A 23,118-nucleotide genomic window follows, 5' to 3' on the forward strand; every position below is an offset into this window, starting at 1 on the left:
TAAGTCCTTAGTTCAAATGAACTGTTACTCCTTGTGGTTACTCCTAATTCCATGAGGAGTAACAATGAATTCAAACTAAGGACTTAGTTTGAATTAACATTTCACTGCCGCATGTAGACACGCGGCAGTGAGTTCGGGCTAGTGAAATTTCAAAATGGCGACCAGACGGGAACATGCAAATAAAGCCAGGGATATTTAAATCCTGGGCTTCATTTGCAATTCCGGTCGCCTCATTTGCCTACCTAGCTCGAATTAACGAGCTAGTGTAGACATACCCTAAGATCCAGGATCTTCACACCAGTCCAGGAAGGGGCCCTCCTCTTCCATCCCCAAGCAAGGGCTTCCGATCTGGTTGCCAGCTCGCTAGCAGCTGTGGAGGGTTCACTGGAAGCGTGAGGGTCTACCATGGCACCACAAATAGGTCCTGCTGCATCACACAGGACTGGAAGGGCTTTCCTTCTGCCACGAGCATTTTCCCCTGTGGCTTCAGCTTTAAAGCCTGCAGGGGAAGGGGAACTCTAGAGTTCTGATGGGTGTGGACAGACTGGCCACCAGGGCATCTGTGAGAAACCCGGGAAGCTAATTATTTTGAAATAAGCACAGCTGAGCTGTCTATACACACCGGCTGTGTCCAGACTCAGGGTTTTTTTTGGGAAAAGTAGCCTTTTTCCGAAAAAACTTCCCCTGCGTCCAGACACAAGCCGCGTTCTTTCAAAATTAAATCGAAAGAACATGGCTTTTCTTTCGATGGCGGTAAACCTCATTTCACGAGGAAGAATGCCTTCTTTCGAAAGTTCCTCTTTCGAAAGAAGGCGTTCTTCAATGTAAATAGGGCTTCTTCAAAAGAGAGCATCCAGACTCACTGGATGCTTTCTTTCGAAAAAGCAAGCCGCTTTTTCGAAAGTTCAACGTGCAGTCTAGACGCTCTCTTTCGAAAGAGGCTCTTTCGAAAGTATCTTTCGAAAGCGCCTCTTTCAAAAGAGGCTTGCAGTCTAGACACAGCCACCCTAATTTAGAATAACTATTTCGAAATAGGCATTATTCTTCATGCAATGAAGCCCATTATGTTGAAATTCTTTTGAAATAACAGGCTTGCTGCATAAACACTCACCTTGTAATTTCAAAATAACATTTGTTATTTTGAAATAATGCTGCAGTGTAGATGTGCCCTAAGACAGCCACTGACTGAACTTTGCTCAAGTCATTTAGGTCCAGATCTCTGATTATCCCAGAAACCCTGAATATCTCTGATTCATCTCTCTTCCCCATGCATCATTCTCATGTTCACTACCAGCTGTTGTTTCCCTGCAGTTTACATGGCATAATATTCACCTTCTCCATTTGTTTTTTCACATGCTTTGTGATTTGCTATTCTCTTCCTAAAATGATTGCATGCCATTAATGCTATCAAATGGAGGGCTTTTCTTTTCTTTTATGCTTCACTTGGATCAGTAGCATAATACATCTTGCATCTTTCCCCTTGCTATTTTTCCCCTGACATCCCATTGGCAGGCTGCAAAGAGTAAGGCTAGGTTAAGGAACCCAGGTAGGAGGCACAGAAAGGAGTTGCTGGTTTGAGGTCCTTAATTTTTAAAATAATAAAATTAGGGGGGAATGGATGAAAATATCCTAAAAATAAATGTAAGCACTTTACATGCAGTGTTTTTAAAATAGATTTTTCTGAAGGGGGTATTCGATTGTTAATGTTTTAATTTTTCGCTTGATAAACCAACTAAAAGTAAATGAAAATGCCAACTGTGGAATTTTCCATATGATCACTCTGCAGCTATTAGCCAGAGAGCCATCAGAATTGTGAGAGGCTCAGGTTACAGAAAAGCCCCAGCCATCTGCTGCTCTGGTACAAGGTAGTCATAAAAGCACCTGTCATCCAAGTGGTTTGTTGGAGACAAAAGCAAGTGATCCAAGCATTCCAGGGCTATTTGCACCACAGGAATGCTTAGCGAGAATGGAGATGCTGCTGCAAAAGTATGCTCTCTCTACACAAGTCACTGCTCTTTGACGGCAAAACTCAAAAGGCTCTCAGGTCTTCTGCCACAGCTTATGAGTAACTCTTCACTTTTCTCTTGAGAAACCTGGACCCCAGAGAATTAATTTATCCAGTCCCCACTGATATAGCACACTGCCATTTACAAATCTCTCAATTGATATCTTAGTCACCTCAATATTTCCCTTCTGAGCCTTTCTGGAAATTTACTTGACCTTTCTGTACTTCAGTTTTGGCACCCATAAAAGGGAAATAATGATACTCCAATTGCAAAGAGTTTTTAGATCTACAGACAAAAGCAGCTAAATGGCAGCTATCTTCATTGTTATTATTGACTGGGATTTTCAAAGGCAGATTTGGTAAGCACCCAAATCCTAGTGAAATTCAGTACTTATTATTATTCAGTCCGTATTATGTCACACTCCTGAAATTATTCACAGTTTGAAGATGGAAATTAAGAGAAACTAAAGACATATGTCAATCCACCAGGGTAACTCTTCATAGTCCCCTATAACTAGAGATGTGAATGAACCAAAATATTGGATCTAACCCATCTAGGACATTGGGGAACATCAACTTCGGCCAAGGGTGCAGCAATAATTTGTACAATGGGGGCTCTGAAAGCCACTGAACCAAACTGTAAACCCTGTGTATGACGGAAAACACTTTAAGCCAGGGGGGTGCAGTGCCCCCAAAATCCCTAGTTCCAGAACTGGTGACATGGGCTCATATTCCAAAAAAATTAGCATGATGTTGTAGTGCAAAACACCCTTGAGTCTACTAGAAACTGTTTCGGGTTTAATCTTATTCCCTTTGGCTCTGTGTATCCTAGAGTATTTTTGCTAAAATTACCCACCAGTGCAACCACCATTTCAGCTCTTCCTGTTAGCAACAGTGGGAGCCACCGGCATATTAAGTATAATAGTTTCTAGTGAGTTTAATAAAGCAGTCATATAAAATGATAATTTCAGATCCAATTAACACTTTATATCTGCAGAACTGCCTTCATGAAGCTTAATACATATAACAAAATTCCATGTAAAATGCAATCTGTTTTGTCGTGCATTGGTCTGGTGCATCAAAAAAACAAAAAACCCACCCAAACCCTCCTCTACTATCTCAGCCTTCATCACAAGTTATTAGTATATTTTAATTTTGTTTTATTTTGTAAGCTCTCTAAAAATATTTTCACTATTTTACCTGACTCCCTCAGGAAGACACCTGGTAGCAGTAAAACTATTTTTACTACTAGCATTTCAGGAGAGAAGAAAAATGAAGGCACTTCCTTTTTTATTAAAATATTATACAGCTGTGCACAAGCAAACCATCTGTTAATAGCTCACCAAAATCAAAGAACCATTCCTTTGTTTTTCTTGGGTGAGGGGAGGTGTTGTTTATTTGCTTCTTTTTGAATTATTTATTTTCAATGCCACTAGGAGCAAGTGAAGAGTGACTTCCAGCTGAGACCAGCCTAACACAGATTCTACCAACTCAGACAAACACATCGCTCACCTAGTAAAGCTATTCCATTTGGACCATGATGGTCCCTATTTGAGGACTGGTTGTGGTCATGTACGGAACACACTTTAAGTTCCACCTCCCAAAAAGATTATGATGCTCTGGATGCCTCTTGGCACACACAACAGGAGTCTCCAACAGTAACATAGCCTTCTGCTTATGCAAGCTGTAGTGCGTGAGCTCTGACTGGAATGGTATACGACAATCTTGCCAACTTCTGAATCAGGGCCTTGATGCTCCACTGGCTTTCTCCTGGTGGATTCTTTTAAACTAGTGCAAAGCAGGTATACAATTCTACTATCCTGCTCTCAAAGGGTATGTCTACACATCAAAGTTATTTCGAAATAACAACTGTTATTTCTAAATAACTTTCCTAGCATCTACACAAGCCAACCGCTGTTTCGAAATAAAATCGAAATAGCAGAGGGCTTACTTAGAAATTGGTAAACCTCATTCCATGAGGAATTACACCAATTTTGAAATTCCCAGGGTGCCCTGGTGGCCACTCTGGCCTCAACCAAGAACACTCCTCTCCCTCCCCCCCACTCCAGAGCCCTTAAAGGGGTAGACTCTGGCCACAGTGCCTATGCAAGCTCCAAGCCTGCCAGCCCAGAGTCAGCAGTCACTGCCCCGATCCAGTGGCCCCAAAACATGAGCCAGCAAGCCACTGGCACCCAGCCCTCCACCGCTCCCCAGCTCCAGGGAGCCTGCCACGGCCCGGAGAAGGTGAGCGCCTTCCTGGTCTAGGGCAGAGGTCATGGACCTTATTCAGGTTTGGGGGTATGCCCCCAACGTCCATGATCTCTTCACTAGACAGAGGAATGCGGCCGTCTATGGCAGGATAGCTGCCAGCCTGGCCACCAAAGGCCACATGTGAACCCAGGAGCAGGTTCACATGAAAATCAAGTTGGCCCAGTGATACCCCAAACCCTGAGCCCCAAGCTACCCCTCCCCATTCTTTCCCTTGCTTGCCCCTTCTAGCTCTCTCCTCCCAGGTTTCCCGCTCCCCTCTCCCACCTTTTCTCCTCTCCTCTCCTCTCCCGCCTCCCTTCCCCAGTCTCACCAGAGTTTCATTCTCCCCCCCCCCCACCCATTTTTGTTAAATAAAAAGAATTTGTGTTCATGAACCGGGCTCAGCAAACTATTGAATCTACTCACCCATGGCAAGTAGATTTCAGCCTGGCGCCCCGTTTACCGGCGGTGCACGCATGCATAATGCAGCTCTTGCGCATTCGCAGTGTGGAGCTGGCGAGCAGCTTTCATGGCCGTTTGTCAAGCCCTGTTCATGAAAATACATGTATTTTATTTGACATCAGGAAGAGAGGTTGGGGGGTAAGTGAAAGGACATATCAAAGTCAGACACAGGACTCACAGATTTGTCAGACCGCTCTGTTTATTAGCAAAGCCGCTCTGCTAATACACCCAGAAAATGTGAGTACCATATAAAGCTCAAACCCTTTTGATTTATACAGTCAAAAGAAAGCCAAATTAACAAGATTAAAAGGTGGCAAAACTTCACATGATTAGTATGAGACTAATCAAGTATCTTCATTTCCACATCAAGTACACAGCAATCTCCTGTCCATATGTCCCTGGTTACCTCAATTACTTTCTACCTAACACCTAATGTTCCTTTTCCTGTTATCCCAGGCACATTTGGCTTCATTCTGATCTGCATACCTACAAACATAATCTTCTCTTTCCTGTTCAGAGACAAACAGTATTCCTTCAACTTATTCAATTATTACAGTATAATTCATCTTTTTCTTATAATATAATTCTTTCTACTTTCACAGACATGAGGGAGGAATTGAGGCACAAGCCCCCAATGGGCATACCAGGGAGGCTCTTAGTGCTCCTCAGGCACCAGACTGCCCAGGGGAAGATTTTGCTCCATGTTGCAGAGTGCAGTGATGTCCTGAGTGAGGGCAACCAGAGCACGCAGAGACAAATGCTTTGCTGTCCCTCATTGAAGTAGGCAAGCAAGCAGGGAAACCTGAGAACTGGCTGTCTTGGAGGGGCGGGGGAGGCGGTCTCTTTAAGCACAGGCCTCAGATATCCTCAGGCAGCAGCCTCACAAAATGCAGGACAATGTAGCACTTTAAAGACTAACAAGATGGTTTATTAGATGATGAGCTTTTGTGGGCCAGACCCACTTCCTCAGATCAAATAGTGGAAGAAAGTAGTCACAACCATATATACCAAAGGATACAATTAAAAAAAATGAACAAATATGAAAAGGACAAATCACATTGCAGAACAGGAGGGGGATGCGGGGGGGGGGAGGAAGGAAGGTAAGTGTCTGTGAATTGATGATATTAGAGGTAGGGAGAGTGGGATGTTTGTGAGTTAATGGTATTAGAGGTGATAATTGGGGAAACTATCTTGGTAATGGGTGAGATAGTTCAAATGTTTGTTAAGTCCTTGTTGGAAAGTGTCGAATTTTAACATGAATGACAGTTCAGAGGATTCCCTTTCAAGTGCAGATGTAAAAGGTCTTTGTAGCAGAATGCAGGTGGTTAAGTCATTGAGAGAGTGTCCTTTCTGGTTAAAATGGCAAGAAACTGTTTTCTCTTTGTGATCTTGTCTGATATCTGTTTTGTGGGCATTAATCCTTTGGCAAAGTGTCTGAGATGTTTGTCCAATGTACATAGCAGACGGACACTTTCGGCACATGATAGCATAGATTATATTTCTGGATGCGCAGGAATATGTGTTCTTGATCTTATAACTCACTTGGTTAGGTCCAATAATGGTATCAGCAGAATGAATATGTGGACAAAGCTGGCAACGGGGTTTGTTGCAAGGGAAGGTACCAGGGTTGGTATTAGTGTGGTATGTCCTGTGGTGGTTGGTAAGAATCATCTTGAGGTTAGGTGGTTGTCTATAGGAGACTATGGGTCTGTCTCCCAGAGCCTCTTTGAGTATGGTATCCTGTTCCAGTATAGGCTGTAGTTTATTGATAATGTGTTGGACAGGTTTAAGTTGGGGGTTGTAGGTGATGACAAGTGGTGTTCTATTGTTGGTTTTCTTGGGTCTGTCTTGAAGTAGATGGTTTCTAGGTATTTGTCTGGCTCTTTCAATTTGCTTTTTTATTTCTCTGGATGGGTAGTTGAGATTTATAAATGCTTGGTAGAGATCCTGAAGCTTCTGGTCTCTGTCAGTGGGATTAGAGCAGATGCGGTTGTATCGAAGGGCTTGGCTATAGACGATGGATCGTGTGGTGTGTTCTGGATGGGAGCTGGATGCATGTAGGTAACTGTATGAGTCGGTGGGTTTTCTGCCCTGCCGGACCTGGTTCCGGCTGGCCTTAAATGCAATTCAGTGTCCACTCAGTGTGGACACACTATTTCGAAATAGCCAAATGCTATTTTGAAATGCATTTTGTGTGTAGACGCGTTATTTTGAAATATCTTATTGCGAAATAACTATTTCTAAATTAGATATTTCGAAATAACGCTGTAGTATAGACGTACCCAAAGTGTTTCACAATCACTTTGCACTGACATAAATGCCTATACAAAGGGGGAAATGGAGGGTCCAACCTGGGAACCTCATGCTTATGGTTAGTCTGAGAGTCAATTGTAAGGCTTTACATATCTTTTTCCTCAGTCACATCTTTCTACAGCCCAGTCACACATAAACCTCCACCTCCTCGTGCATATCTGTGACACCCAACGCCAATGCAGTGCAGAAGATGGACAGTCATACTAATGCATTATAATACCTTCTAACACAGAGAGTTTTTTGTAGGTTTTTAAAAAATAGTCAAATGCATAATTGTCACGCATCAATTCTGGTTCTTGTATCCTCTCCTCTCTCTTCCACTCTTCAAACAAAGGGCAAGAGAATTTTCATGAAAAAATATTGAATTTCCATGATAAAACAGAGGCCATCAGAAATGCAAAGTGTGCTACATTTGTCTCTTTTGGGGTTTTTATCCTAATTTATTCCTCAAGACAAAGAATCATAGGTTTGTTTTTTCTGGTGTATTCATGTCCACTGCCAAAAGAAGGTCACTGCATTTGGGTATTAATCTACCAGTGCAGTAAGCCGTGATTAAAAAGGCTCAGCAATGTTCTCAGAAAAATGCATTACAAATTGTTTGAATCCATCTACATCCATGGTCACAGAAGAGGGGATACTAGTCTGGTTTGCTTAAATAGATATAAACTTATTCCCCAGTCTGTCAGCCATAGCAGCAGCCCTACATTTCAGTGAGCCAAATAAAAAGATTGCCTGGGATCAGGATAAAAGCAAAGGTACGTAAGGGCCTGAAATAGATTGTGCTACTATCATTTTACTTCAGAGAACCCAACAGAGCTCTCATAGGATCTCATCAGTGACCTTACCTCTTTGCTTATATGTCTGGTTCATCTCTGAATTGATTTAAAATGTTCACTAATACAGTGAAGGGTTAAACAGTAAGGAGGCTGGGGTGTTTTGTTTTTAATTCTAATAGTGAGTCTGAGCAGATATAGAAGTAGGGAGGGCTGAACCCTCAAAAATAAAACAAAATAAAATAAAATAAATAAATATATCGAGCAACAGAGATGTCCCAATTCAACTTCTGGCAGAGGTTCAGGGTGGATAAGCCAAGTCTCTCTCTGCTGCTGCTGCTTCTATTTTATCCTTTCATAATTGTCCCTGTTATGAGCCTTTGTTCACAAAGGTGGAAAAGACAGAGGACTGTAATGATGTGTTATCACAGGTCAGAGAATGAACCTCATAAATCTCCCTGGCATGCCTAGCCACAGTACAATGCCTCTAAAATGACAGTGTTCCTTAAAGATGCAGCCTACCTGCACTCAAAGAGGGCTAAGCAAGGTAATGCACCTGTGGGCTTTTGCTAAAATAATCACCTTTTCCTTTCACTGCTCCTTGGGCAATTCAGACCTTGTCTTCAGTCTGCTGAGTTTTCAATAGTGAAGACTAGAATTCGGTTGTACATCTGGGGCTAATAGTTTTTAAACCTTAAAAAAAACAAAAACAACGAATAGTCCTGCAGCACCTTCATTAGTCTCAAAGGTGCTGCAGACTATTAGTTGTTTTTTAAGTTTTTTCTATTACAGACTAACACGGCTAGCCCTCTGAAACTTTTAAACCTCAATTATTCCTCAGCTGCAATTAAAGTCAGTTTTCTCATAAACATGCAGGCATTGCAGTACAAAGAGGAGAGATGCTTTCACTACAAAAGGCATTTTTGAAAGAAAAACTTCAATCTAATTTTAAAACGTTATAATTACAACAGATGGGAATTGATCTGACTGTCTTTGAAGTCCATTTGAGTTTTATTATTGAATTCACTGGAAGGGGGGAAAAGCTAATAAATTCCATAGTGGAGTAAGAATCTTAAATATATATTTAAAATGTTAGTGATCAATAACCTTATCATGATAATTAGTGAAGCAGATAGAACTCCAAGTTCCCAGTAGAATATATGTAAAAGCAGAGATTTTCAAAGTGGTTATAAGGTAATATATACTTGAAAAATTAACAGAGAGAGAGAGAGAGAATACTTTATACCTACAAAAGACCCTGTTTTCTCCTGTATTCAGATATGAGATCAAGGGACAAATTCTCAGTTGTAAATGGATACAACTCCTTCAAAGTCAATGCACCACTTTACACCAAGTGAGACTCTATCTCCTAAAGCCCAATTTATCTTTCTGCCGTGCTTGTGTAAACATTTAAACCATTGCAAATTGGTGTAACATGCCACTGTACTGACTTTGTAGCATTTTACACTCATCTGGCATTAAGTTTACACTGGACTGAAATGCTGAATAAGGTGCAGGGCAAAAAGTCCCTAACTACTGAATTGTATCACTAAGACTGTCTCTACCTGGGACATGTTAATAAAATAGCAGCATCCACTAAGGTACCATTGATCATCCTGGAGAGAGTGAAATAGTAGCAGGTCTTCCAGTTGTAATGGACTTTCCACTTTCAGCCTGTAGTTTTCAACAGTATTCCAATTTTGTTTTCACTAGATATAATTTCCTGGAAAGATCATATCCTTGTTAAGGATGAAAGCCAAATAAATTAGAGAAGGCCCTTGAAGGACTCTAGTTTCTATAAAAACACAATAGGTATGCTGGAACAGGACATTTAGGACATGTTTAATTAGTTCTAAGCAGACCTCATATGAGGTAAGAGAGTTAATCAACTAACTTCCTTAAAACTGAGACACAGAGTTTTGGTTAAAGCTCACCAGACTGACAAGAATTCTAGAGACCCTAGTGGAAATCCTAGCAGACTCCATTAAAGTGATTTTATTGCTTACCGCTAGACTCTTTCACATCATATTAGAGAATTACTGGCTGTTGAAACCCATAGTTAGTTCCAGGCTGTAACCAGCTGGACTCAGATGAAAATTTTCAAATGGATTTCTACTGGTGAAGCTGCCTAATCCAATCAAGAGGGTAATTACCAATGCTGAGTATGTCACACCACAGTATGAGGGAGGAGGGTTTCCCACGCAAACCTATATAAAAATAGACGGTCAGAGAAGCCAAAACCAGAGCACTCAACAAATCACAATGGAAGATAGAAGTTGTTCAGTGACTTCAGAATACTATGTTATATCACTTGTTATATCACCAGATGCTCGATCAATTGTTTCTTTTTTGGATCCTGGAGTGCTATACTTTAAGGGTGTGACTAAACTACATGTCTCCGTCGATGGAGCCATGTAGATTAGGCTGATCGGCAGAGGGAAATGAAGCCGCAATTTAAATAATCATGGCTTCATTTAAATTTAAATGGCTGCCGCGCTCTGCCGACCAGCTGATGATCAGCTGTTTGTCGGCAGATCGGGGCAGTCTGGACGTGCCGCTGTCGACAAGGAAGCCTTTGTCGTCGGCAGAGCGCGGCAGCCATTTAAATTTAAATGAAGCCACGATTGTTTAAATCGCGGCTTCATTTCCCTCTGCCGATCAGCCTAATCTACATGGCTCCATCGACGGAGCCATGTAGTTTAGATACACCCTAACAGTGCTATGTTAACACTTATTTTCACTGTTTCCCTTTAGCTACTACCTTTTGCTTAATCTGAGGCTGATCCTGCTCCCACTGAAATACAGAGGAGTATGGCAATTGAGATTTAAGAACAGCAAGATTTAGCCCTCCATTCACAGTCTGAAGTTTATTCTTAAGCTGGTTCTATGAACCAGGCTGAACAGTGTGTTTCACAGATACTGGTGCCTTAACACTGTCTGGCAATCATTTCTCACATTGGTTATAACTTTTAGTTATACCTTTTAAAGCTATTCATGTAACTCACAAAGTCATTCATGGTCCTATCTTCATTCTACTTATTTCACATTCCCTCTCATGAGTGTTCAGACCTAATGATCAAAGGCTGTTAATCAGCCCCAGTTAAAACAAAAATCTTTGAGTAGCATAGCTTTGGCTTTCTTTGCACTGCACTTATGAAATTCTCTCTCTTTAGGTGTTACAAAGGCCATTATGTTTAATTAGTTCAAAACTAGAATTGAAAGCACCTGTGTAGTCCAGTACTCTCATTCTAAATGCAGCTTCACTGTGAGTTGACAGTGCTCAGCAGACCTTAGACTTTTAGGCTACGTCTACACTACATGCTTCTTGCACAAGAAGCCTTTTACGCAAGAGTTTTTGTGGAAAAACTTCTTGTGCAAGAGCACGTCCACAGCTTAAAGCACATCGCAAAAGCAAGAAAGTTCTGATGGCCGTTCACAGAATGGCCATCAGAGCACCAGTGCTTTTTCCCATAGAGGTTTCTTCCCTCTGGAGCATCCACACTTGCCTTTTTGTGCAATAGCTGTAGCGCAAAAGGAGTTATGCCTCGTAAAAGGAGGTTTATCTATATCAGCAAAAGCCCCTCTGTTCTGCCATTTTACTGTTGATTTACTTGCACAAAAGCACATTTGTGGTGTGGACGCTTCATGGGTTTTTGCGCAAAAACAGCTGGTTTTGCGCAAAAACCTTGCAGAGCAGATGTAGCCTCATTATGGTGCATTTTTAGTAAAGGACTGCTAGATACTATGTATGAACAACACTAAATTTATTGAATTTGCATTGCATAATACACTTCTCCTCCCTACAGAGCAGAAACTGTTGCTACATGATAAGTGTATTTTCTTGGAGGAATCTAACTTTCCAAGAGGAGGGGGAGAGGTGAGCCAAGGTAAGACTCCACTACAATGATTAAGAGGTGTCCTTCACAACACAATCTTTCAAACTGTGCATAGTCATCGGCAAAGCTTGGTAAACTCTGAAAATGGATAGGCCAAACTGACAATGAGAAGCTTGCCAAGAGATAGTTTACAATAGCAGGTAGAGCCCATAGAGTATCTGGCTCTCTGTAGGCTAGGCAAATCTGCTGGAGAGCCTCCAACTGAGGGTCATCAAGCCAATAAGCCTAATCCTTAGTGGCATGTAGGTTACTGATGAATAGTTTCTTTAAAGATATTCTCTTTCTGAGGGAAGACCGATAAGGCAAAGAAGTGAGACAGGAAGCTCTTTTGCCATTAGTGGCCCTGGAATACTATAGCTGCTCAAGTTGTACTTTTGTGTACCCACTTTCCTTCTCAAACTTGTCAGTTCCTATGGGTGAATGGCCTCCAACCCTGAGCAAATGGCTTCTTCAGCAAACAGGATTTTTCCCTCCTATAATATCAGTAGCCATGATATAATCATTAGAGTTTATTACTAAGTGATGGCCTAGTCCTAACATTAAAGGAAGGAGCTTTGTCATTGTCTTCAGTGGGCACAGGATCAGACCTTGCAGCAATAATGCTAACATCAAGTTATAAACCTTGAACCTCTTGATCTTGTCATTGTGTATCAGGATTGAGGCCCTGATTCAGCAAGGTCATTATGTATGTGCCTAGAGTTAAGGATGCAAATAGTCTCACTGAAGTTTAGAGCACAACTTAAGTATTTAAAGAGAACTTCTTATTTAAGAGCCTTGCAGAATATCAGCCTACATGCTCAACTGAGAGAAAGGTCCTTCTTATGAAGATAAAAGAGAGGAAGAATCAATAATGATCAGGCAGTTGTTGGCCTGAAACACTTGACATTTTTAATTATTAAGCTAATCAGAACCCTTTTACTCTTGACCATGCCTTCCCCCCCCCCCCCACCACCACCACACACACTGTATAATGTATCGTGAGTTTATACCTTCTCCTGCCAGCTCCACTGAATCATTGTGTTATATGTATAGTATACAGAACTGGAAATAGACTGAGCTAGTTAATAAGCCATTTAGAAGAGGGCCTTTTCCTTCTTATTCATTTGTAAAGCACTAAACATACTGTTGATGGCAAATGAAAAATCAAGAAATAAAAGTAATAGATAAAGATGATCTGCATTTTCAAATAAATAAGGAGTCATTCTTGATTTAAGGTCCAAAGAGCATAATACATTTTAAGGCACGGCTATGTCTTCTTGATTCATGACACTCAACTTCTCCAAATGTATCTGTAGCTCTGCTGCTTTTGTATTACATAAAGGGAGCCACTTCAGTGCATAGCCATCAAATGTAATTTCCTTTATCAGGAACAATACTAGTTCAAAACCAATTGTGCCATATATTAGATGAAGTCCTGAAATAGAACAGCTATGCTTTTCTGTGTGCATATGTGATGAATGAAGAGTGGAATCAGCTGAGTCAGTAATCAGCCACTGACTTTACAAAATGTGTATTGCTCAGAGTTCAATCAAATGATTTATTTTCAGAAATCACTCCTTATATTGAATGTAATCCTATCTGTATTCATTGTCAGTGTAGCAAGAGACAGATACATTAGCACTAGGGCTATGGTTGTTCATTTGTATGAAATTCCCAACTGGTATAATTCATGCAAGTTTCTATTCTCAGTGAAATATTTATATAATAAAAAATTCTATTGCTGTGGCTACAGAAATAGCAGATGGTGTTTTGATCTTTGGACCATAGCATCTTGTCTAGCTTTCCCTACAAGTAGCTGATTCAGGATTAAAATAATTAGACTTCCTGATACTATTGGTTCAAATCATAGAATCCCAGCAGAATCAATTCTCTGAGTGAGATTTGAGGATATGCCCAAGAGGCACAGCACAAAACTTGTAGCCCAGAGGGATGTGATACTAAGACGACTTTAAGCCATCCTTGTGCCCTCATAATTGTGGGCTGCTGCAAATGTCAAAATGAGCTCCAGGAATTCACAAACCATGTGACCTATACAATCTTATGTGGAACTCCAAACTAACAAAAACTTGACCAGATAAATCAGTCATACCTTATGACCAGAAATTGTGGGCTTATTGTATGTTTAGGTGATACATATCCCTTGACTTACATACAGGCAGTCCCCGAGTTACGCGGATCCGACTTATGTTGGATCCGCACTTACGAATGGGGCTTTCTCGCCCCGGAGCTCGCAGGCAGCGGGACTGCCCAGAGCGCAGCGGTCCCGCCACCTCGACCTCCGGGGTGAGAAAAGCTGCTCCGGGTGCCCCTGGTCTGCTAAGGACCATCTCCAGCAGACCAGGGACACCTGGAGAAAAGCCAGGGAGGCGGAGGGGCAAAGCCTCAGAGGCGCGGGACTCCGCCGCCGCTGCGGCTTTGCTCCCGGTGTCCCTGGTCTGCTGGAGACGGTCCCCAGCAGACCAGAGGCACCAGGAGCAAAGCCGCACCGGTGGCGGGGTCCCGCGCTTCCCCGGCTTTGCCACAGCAAAGCCTCAGATGCGCGGGACCCTTCCGCCTCCCGGGCTTTGCCCCGGGTGTCCCTGGTCTGCTGGGGACCATCTCCAGCAGACCAGGGACACCCAGAGCAAAGCCGCAGCGGCGGCGGGGTTCCGTGCCTCTGAGGCTTTCCTGTGGCACCCCGCCGCCACTGCCGCTTTGCTCCCGGTGCCTCTGGTCTGCTGGGGACCGTCTCCAGCAGACCAGGGACACCCAGAGCAAAGCTGCAGCGGCGGCGGGGTGCCGCGCCTCTGAGTCTTTGCCAGAGCAAAGCCTCAGAGGCGCGGCACCCCTCCGCCGCTGCGGCTTTGCTCCCCGTGTCCCTGGTCTGCTGGGGGGGGGGGGCGCAGCTAGTGCGTTCCCCCCTCCCCCCCGGCAGACCAGGCTTTTGTTGTGGACCCTGGGGTAGAGCAGCTGGGGTGCTGCTGGGTTGGTCCTGCAGGGACCTACCTGGCAGCCCAGCTGTTCTGTCCCAGGCTCGAGATTCAGTTGCTGTTGAAACTGATCAGTGGCTGATTCCAGGAAGCTGGGGGCAGAGCAAATCTGCCTCCAGCTTCCTGTAGCCAGCCCCTGGTCAGTTTCAGCAGCAGCGGCTGAATCTGGAGCCAGTTCCGACTTACATACAAATTCAACTTAAGAACAAACCTATAGTCCCAATCTTGTACGTAACCCAGGGAATGCCTGTAGTCTGATATCCCAAAGGTTAATCATTTTATCTCACTAGTCTAATTCTGAATCTCAACCCTGAGGTTTGAAACTTCATCTAAGAAATTGTCTTGTGTTAGTCTAGCTTGCTAGAGGCTTTTTAAGCAATTTCTGTCATTTTTATTGTAATTTTATATAATTATAGAAAATATGATTTTTGTTAGTAATCTTTTCCATTTTTCTTAGTCATCTTTTTCTTTGCTAGAAATAGAATTTAGAAATGAAATTTCTGCTGTAGATATGTAGTTCTACCCATGTTTCCTCCAAGGTGTAGAACTAGCCATGGGATAGTATAGGCATGGCTTGCAATTAGCATCTGTCTGAAAATACATTGTGCATCTAATTCTTTGTCATCTTTAAATTTACAGTTTTGTAAATGTGAGACGCCAGGCATATGGAGGGGCAGAGTATTTTATATATTTAACTGTGGCAAAATGTAGAGGATTTATGAATACAGGAGGCCAAAATATGTGTTTGAATGATAAGATTACAATTCATAAATATGAAGCTAATGATGGGCTCAGGGGTTTGAGCCCATCAATAGCTAGATCACTAGAGAATCATGTAAGTCACTAGTTTCTTCTCTAGATCCCAGGTTTTGTTGATTGAGACCAAAATTGATTACTACCGGATGCTTACTCATTTGCTTTAGTCACATAAGCAAGTGGCCTCAATCCATTTCCTAATGAATAGGGATACTCATCATAAAAACTACCATCGTAAGTGAAACTAATAGACCCCTTTTTTTAAAGCACTCTAAACAGAGAGGCCAGGGCTGAAAAGTTGTGGAGTTTTAACTATTATCCCACACCTGGAATTGGTCACCTGAGTCTGGATTGGTCACAATGTCAGGACAGTAATAGAAAGTCTGCAATGCTATTGCTAGTGCTGTTCCTATTCTGTGGACAAAGAAAGGATTTTGGTCTCTGCAACTGCCTGAACTTATCGCTAAATTCACTTTAAAAGGATGAAGCTTCCATTCATTGAAGATATTTCCAGAAGCCTCTCTTATCCCTCACCTCTGTATTAGGGATGTTAAATATCGGTTAATTGAATAGTCAAGTAACCTCATGAATTTTTATTGGTTAGTCAACTATTCTATAGTCTATAGTCCCTGGGGGCAAGGCCAGGAGCCACTGTATCAGAGGCAACAGCACATGGTACCAGGCAGGAGCTGGTTCACGAGGGGAGCCAGTTAAAAAAATAGCTCCCCTTGTGCCTGTTGCCTCTGATAAAGAGGAAGCTGCTGCCTCTGATAAAGAGGAAGCAGCATGGGGTGGCAGCAGCCCATGTCTAAGGGGCATCTGAGCTCCCTGACCCAGCACAAGCTGGAACTGAGCCAGGCTGCTGGCCAGCCTATTGAAAAATTTACTGGCAAGGGTGGGGGTAGGGAAATGCATGTAGCCTGTAGTATTAACCTATAAGCTTTTGCTTATCAATCCATCAGTTAATTGACTACACTATTACATCCCTACTTTGTATGCACCTGTCCCAACTCCCACAAAGGAAAATGGAAAGAATCCTATTGATTGCAGCAAAGTTGGGTCAGACCCTAAGAAGTGAAGACATGGCATAACTTGCACTGTTCTGTATTGAGGGGGAGGGACTCACAAGCCTGACTCAGCATTGAATCATTCCAGTTTCATACAAATGTGATGTCACTAATTTCAATGGAGTGATACTGAGGTAAAAATGGAATAATGTTAAAGTCTTTAAACCATGATGGGGGCACTTCAGTAACTCAACAGGCCATTAAAGGTCTACTACAGGAAGGGCGAGTGAGGTTCTGTGGCCAGCAATGTGCAAGGAGGTCAGACTAGAAACATGCTAGTCTCTTCTGACCTTAAAGTCTGTAAGTCCATGAGAAGTAAATCAATCTCATAATATTTCAGCTCTTTTCAGGGATCAGAAAGAAAGCATACAGCTGTTTACTCTAACTTCATGGAGATTGTTTTACAGTACTTTCATTATTCTCAGTAATGAACGCTGTGGTATAAAGATTACCTACCATAGCTTTGAGCCACTAGATTCCTTGCACTGCCTCCAATTCTTTCATTTCAACAAGGAATGAGTGAATGAGATATTGAGAACATAAGAGTCCTGTAGCACTTTAAATACTAACAAATTTATTAGGGTATTAGGGTGTAAGCTTTCATGTGATACAACTCACTTCCTCAGATACTGAAGAGAAAAGAAAACAGAAAAAGAAGAGATACAGAGATGGGAGTGTGACATTAGTTCTAATTAAATCAGAGTGGAGGTGGCTTATCACCCACAGTAATAAGGAGGTAAGAGTACCTGAATGGGAAATTATCTATTGCAATGTGAGAACCACTCCATGTGTCTATTTAAACCTTTTTCAAGGTGTCAAATTTGCATATGAATTTCAGCTCAGCAGTTTCTCCTTGCAGTCTGTTTTCTTAAGTTTTGTGTGGGGTTTTGAGGAGGGGGAGGGTTCCCTGAAAATGTCAATTGTGAGTCCAGGGAGGTTAAAATTCTCCCCCACTGGTTTTTCTATATTGCCATTCTTAATATCTGATTTATGACTATTTATTCTTTGCATAGAGACAGTCCAGTTTGTCTGATGTACATGGCAGAGGGGCATTGTTGACACAAATGGCATATATTAAATTAATAGATGTGCATGTGAATGAGCCTTTGATAATATAGCTGATGTGGTTTGGTCCTGTGATCGTGTCACTAAGATAGATGTGTGGACAGAGCTGGAAATGGGGTTTGTTGCAGGGGTAGGTTTCTGGATTAGTATTTTTGTTATGGGTTGTGGAGTTGATGGTATTTGCCTCATGTTTGGGGACTATCTGTACGAGAGGACTGGCCTGCATCTCAAGGTCTGTGAGAGCTAGGGATTGTCATCACAATAGATTGTAGATCCTTGATGATGTGTAGGAGAGGTTTTAGCTGGGGGCTGTAGGTAATGACTAGTGGTATTATGTTACTTTCTTTATTGGGTTTGTCCTGTAGAAGGTGACTTCTGAGTTACCTACCTGGTTTAATCAATCTGTTTCTTCACTTCCCATTCAGATACTCTTATTGTCTCATCACTGTTGGAGATGAGCCACATCAACTCTGATTGAATTAGCTCTGATGTCACACTCCCATCTCTGTATCCCTTCCTTTTCTGTTTGCTTTTCTCTTCAGCATCTGAGGAAGTGAGCTGTATCTCACGAAAGCTGATGCCCTAATAAATTTGTTAGTCTTTAAAGTGTCACTGGACTCCTTGTTGTTTTTGCTGAAACATACTAACATGGCTACCTCTCTGAAACATTTAATACATAGTTTCTCTTCCTTCAATAGGAATTTTTTTCTTTAGCCATTTGTTGATGTAAGCAGGGGCTGAACTGCTGCTTGCTGTCAGCCAGCTAAAAGGAGGGGTGGGTGTTCCCACTACGAGGCTGTGTCTACACTGGGCCACTTATTCCGGAAAATCAGCCGCTTTTCCGGAATAAGCTGCGAGCTGTCTACACTGGCCCTTGAATTTCTGGAAAAGCAACGATGCTCTACTGTACAAAATCAGCCGCTATTCCGGAAAAACTATTCTGCTCCCGCTCGGGCATAAGTCCTTAGTCCGGAACACTGTTCCAGAAAAGGGCCAGTGTAGACAGCCCAGTAGTCTTTTCCGGAAAAAAGCCCCGATCGCGAAAATGGCAATCGGGGCTCTTTTCCGGAAAAGCGTGTCTACATTGGCCACGGACGCTTTTCAGAAAAAAGGGCTTTTCCAGAAAAGCAGCCTGCCAATGTAGACACTCCTTTTCCGGAAAAACTGAAAACGGAATAGTATTCCGTTTTAAGCATTTCCGGAAATTCATGCCAGTGTAGACACAGCCCAATTGTTTAGCTCTGCAAGGTAATTAAGTGTTAACTGTTGACATGTAAATACTGCTCAGAAGAAAATCTGAGGTGTGGCTATGTAAATCCCATTCAGCCAGGGCTGATGGAAGGTCAGTGTTGGAATGGAATGTGGAGAAGTGTATATAATTTGGGTCTGTTGTGGGGGTAACTAATCATGCTACCCCTAAATGTAGGAACTGTAAAACATGCCACCAGTGCTTGCAGGAGAGACACCACCATCATGGTAAGAGGTCTCGGAAGAACAAGCCTCCCCCCTTCCAGAGTTGAGTGAATGGAGTTGGGGGAAAGGGTTAAAGAGTTTGAGTCAGCCTGCTTCACACCTGCCAGGTGTGAGCTATAAGACTGGCCCAGCCTGCACCTTTCCCCCTTTGTTTTAAGGACAGACCTAAAGCAGACTCCCTGAGGATTCTTTTCTTTTGCTAGTCCAGTGAAAGCTGGATTCATTTGCCAGTCCAGCTGGTGGCTAAAGACCCCCATTTCTACCCAGGTTGGGAGGTGAAACCCTGCGGGTGAACTTGGGGAATCTGGGTGGTACGGACCAGGGACAGAGACCTTTGGGGTGTCGGACTTTTTGGACTTCGGGTGATTCTTGGCTGGGGTGGGGGCTTGGCTCATGTTTGGGGTTATGAACTCTGTTTGTGGTGTTTTCCCCCAAGTTAATGCCGTATGACTTCTCTTTCTGTTTCATTAAATGTTTCTTTCCTACACTCAGACTCAGTGCTTGCGAGTAGGGAAGCATTGCCTCTCAGAGGCACCCAGGGGTGCGTGAATTTCCCAGATTACTGGGTGGGGGCTCGAGCCGGTTCTATGTGTGATGGCCCCAAGATATTGAACCCAGCCCTGGTTATTGCCAGGCCTACCCGGCAGAAGGGTTACATTTACATTAAGCAGCAGATTATATCCCATATTCAAAACTATATTTATTTCTATCCATGTGTCACCTTTTTACTTGCATAACTATTGAGGACTGTAGTTCTTAATTCCTCCATCTTTCCCCTCCCCAGCAGGTTTTTTAGTAGCTAATACTAAAAGTAAAACACTAGTGGCCACATCCTTGGCTGTCATAAATTAAATCTGGTACTGCAATTGTATTCGTCACATTCAAAGCTAAGCAGAGTGTGACTGAAAAGCATAAAACCTAATCACTGTAAATTCATCAAATTTTTCTCATTGATACACCCTTCTCTCCTTACATCTAAAAAAAAAGTCAAGGCAAGCAAGATTTTTAAATTGTATATTTCTTCTGCAATAATAAACTGGTTGATTCTTAAAACCTCTCGTCAACCATAATCCCCTAATCTCTTTCATGCCAAAGCAAATTGAAATTCTGTTGGGGCTGCCCAGCCTTGTAAAGACGAACCATCCTTCACCAAAGAGGCATCAGTATTGATAAATTGCTCCCCTCATTCATATGACACTATCTCTAAAAGTGATTTGTGTACATTAGGACAGCCATGAAAGATGGAACAAAAAACCCTTAAGAGTAAACTAAGATGAAGAATAAAAAAGATTATGTGGAGCAGTCAAGTAGCTTTCTACAGAATCAAATTTGGGAAAGAATCATTCATTACAGTCTCTATAAAATGCAAGCCCTGCATGTACACACACAGATGCAGCCTGCCATGGATGTAAAACCCACTATGGGATTGCTCAGATGTTCTGAAAAGCTGTTGTGGGGCTGAAGTTCACAACGGCAAAATACTAAGCAAATTGAATGAAATCATCTGTTGTCTCATTGAAAGCAAATTTCAAAACATTAACAAGTGTCTTGATTCCCTGTAGTCTGGAGGAAACCTTGTGATGCTGCTATACAATAGTTTCTTCAGTGCACAACCCACTTTTTGTCCTAGAGAAATAACTAAGGCTGCTGCTGCTTTCCAATTTTTTTCCTAGTAGCATTGGGAGCAGGAGAAAACTGGCTGATTTCCTGTACAACCATCCCTCTCTTGTCACCTCCACAAAAACATGCAGTGTTCAGGCTCTGTATCATAGTGTGGTAACATGAGATAGGATTATATTAGACCAGCGTTTCTCAAAGTGGTCCGCGGACCCACTCTGAGAAAGCTGCTACCGAGCCTCTCCAGTTTGTTTTCTTACCCATTAGCTTCCGTTCATCATTTGCAGCCAAGGGGAGTCACAGGAAGCAGCGTGACCCTGGCCACTGCTTCCTGCAGCTCCCCTTGGCTGCAAACAGTGAGGCTCTGTGGCTATGGGGCTGGTAAGTACCCAAACCGGAGCGGCCCGGTAGCAGCTTTCTCAGAGTGGGTCCGCGGACCACTTTGAGAAACACTGGGTTAGACCAAGTTTTGCAGCTCTAGCCTGAACCCTTTCAAGTCCTTCCTCTACTCACCCTATCAATACTTATATCCCGAAGAAATAGAGAGCATTGCTCAAGGGCTATGTCTAGACTGCATTGCAACGCGTGCACTTTTTTGAATTTTTTTTTCGAAAGAACGGACGCGCTCTTTCGCCATCCCTGTAAACCTTGTTCTATGAGGCATAAGGGATGGCTCGAAAGAGCACCTTTTTTTGAGATTTGGCACCATGTAGACATGCCAAATTTCAAAAAAGACTCATAGACTCAGAGACTTTAAGGTCAGAAGGGACCATTTTGATCATCTAGTCTGACCCCCTGCACAATGCAGGCCACAGAATCTCACCCACCCACTGCTAGAAAATCCTCTCACCTATATCTCAGATACTGAAGTCCTTGAAACGATGGTTCAAAGACCCCAAGATGCAGAGAATCTTCCCGCTAGTGATCCGTGCCCCATGCTACAGAAGAAGGCGAAAAACCTCCAGGGCCTCTGCCAATCCACCCTGGAGGAAAATTCCTTCCCGACCCCAAATATGGCGATCAGCTGAACCCTGAGCATGTGGGCAAGACACCCAGAAAAAAAAAGTTCTCTATAGCGACTCTTTCGAAAGTAAATCAGAAAACGAGCCAGACACCCAGAAAAAAAAAGTTCTCTATAGCGACTCTTTCGAAAGTAAATCAGAAAAAGATACGCAATTTGCATACTGCAAATTGCGTATCTTTTTCCGATTTAACAGTGCAGTTTAGACATAAAAGATGTGCCACTGAAGACAGCTCTGGGTCTAACTGGTTAAAACTTCTTCCAACAAACAAAAATTAAGAAAATAAATTTTGCATTTAAAATAAAAAAAGGGATGTTTACCAAAAAAGCATCTATTTAGAAATCTTAGTTGAGGACATTTCCAGTTCCTTGAAGGTTAATTCACCACACAAGTACTCTGACTGTCATAATTACACAGATATTTACACAGATTCCATGTCTGTTTTTAATGTTTATGATTTAAGTTGAAAAGGACCTTCTTAAACAAATGTGATTGACGTTGCCCAAATCCAGAGATGAGGCACCTCAGCTGCTTTTCCTTGATTCAATTGTCTATGCATGATCTGAGTTCCTCTATGGAGTGTTGTTCAGATAATTCAAATGCCTCAGTGCTCTTGATTAATTAGTAAACTAATCCAGTAAATTTTTGCTTGTGAATCAGATTCCCATACACACTCCTTTGTGTGCATGTGTGCGTGCATGCATGCATGTTCACATGCATTCAAAAGCACAGTTAATATATGTATGCATATGTATACAAATATAACCTAATAATACAAAAATACACCTAATTATAAAATCTCAGAGAGAAGTATAAGCAAAAATGAGGCACAAGAAGCCCATCTCTTTTCTCATGATTTTGTCTAAGTTGAGGTGAAGAGCCTAGAAGGATGCCGTTAATGGAGAAAAAAAGTATTTTCATGTGCATGCTTGCTTGGACAGAGGGGAATTTGCATGTCTTTATAGTTTCCTGTTATCTTGTGCTGTCATCTATGTATACTAATGGTGTCTGTTACTAGTTAATTTTTTAACTTTTGGGTTATATCATTATTTCTTGTTGCTTTTGTGTTGCTAAAAGATTAGTAAAGGCTGGCCTTTAAAACAAAATTGATATCCCAAGATCAGCACTAAGACATTCACATTGAGAATATTCAGACTGTTTTTCTTGTGATAAGGTATGCATGTCCAGAAAGTTGCTTCATCACTACATCTTGTTTCATTTTTATATCGCCAGAATCCACAAAATCAGCAGCTTTTGTGTAATTTCTATGGCTTCCATCAAACCTGTTTCTTTGCTTCAGAATCAAATTTAACAGTTCTGATGGGTTCGAGGTTCCCTGAGGATCACTGAGAGAACTAAAGAAAACTTAGCCATACAGTTAACGATACCAGCAGCTGTTTTATTCACTTGTTAGGCTATGTCTACACTACAGGATTTTTCCAGGGAATGC

Source organism: Pelodiscus sinensis, chromosome 2 (genome assembly GCF_049634645.1).
Source record: "Pelodiscus sinensis isolate JC-2024 chromosome 2, ASM4963464v1, whole genome shotgun sequence".
Lineage (NCBI taxonomy): Eukaryota > Metazoa > Chordata > Testudines > Trionychidae > Pelodiscus > Pelodiscus sinensis.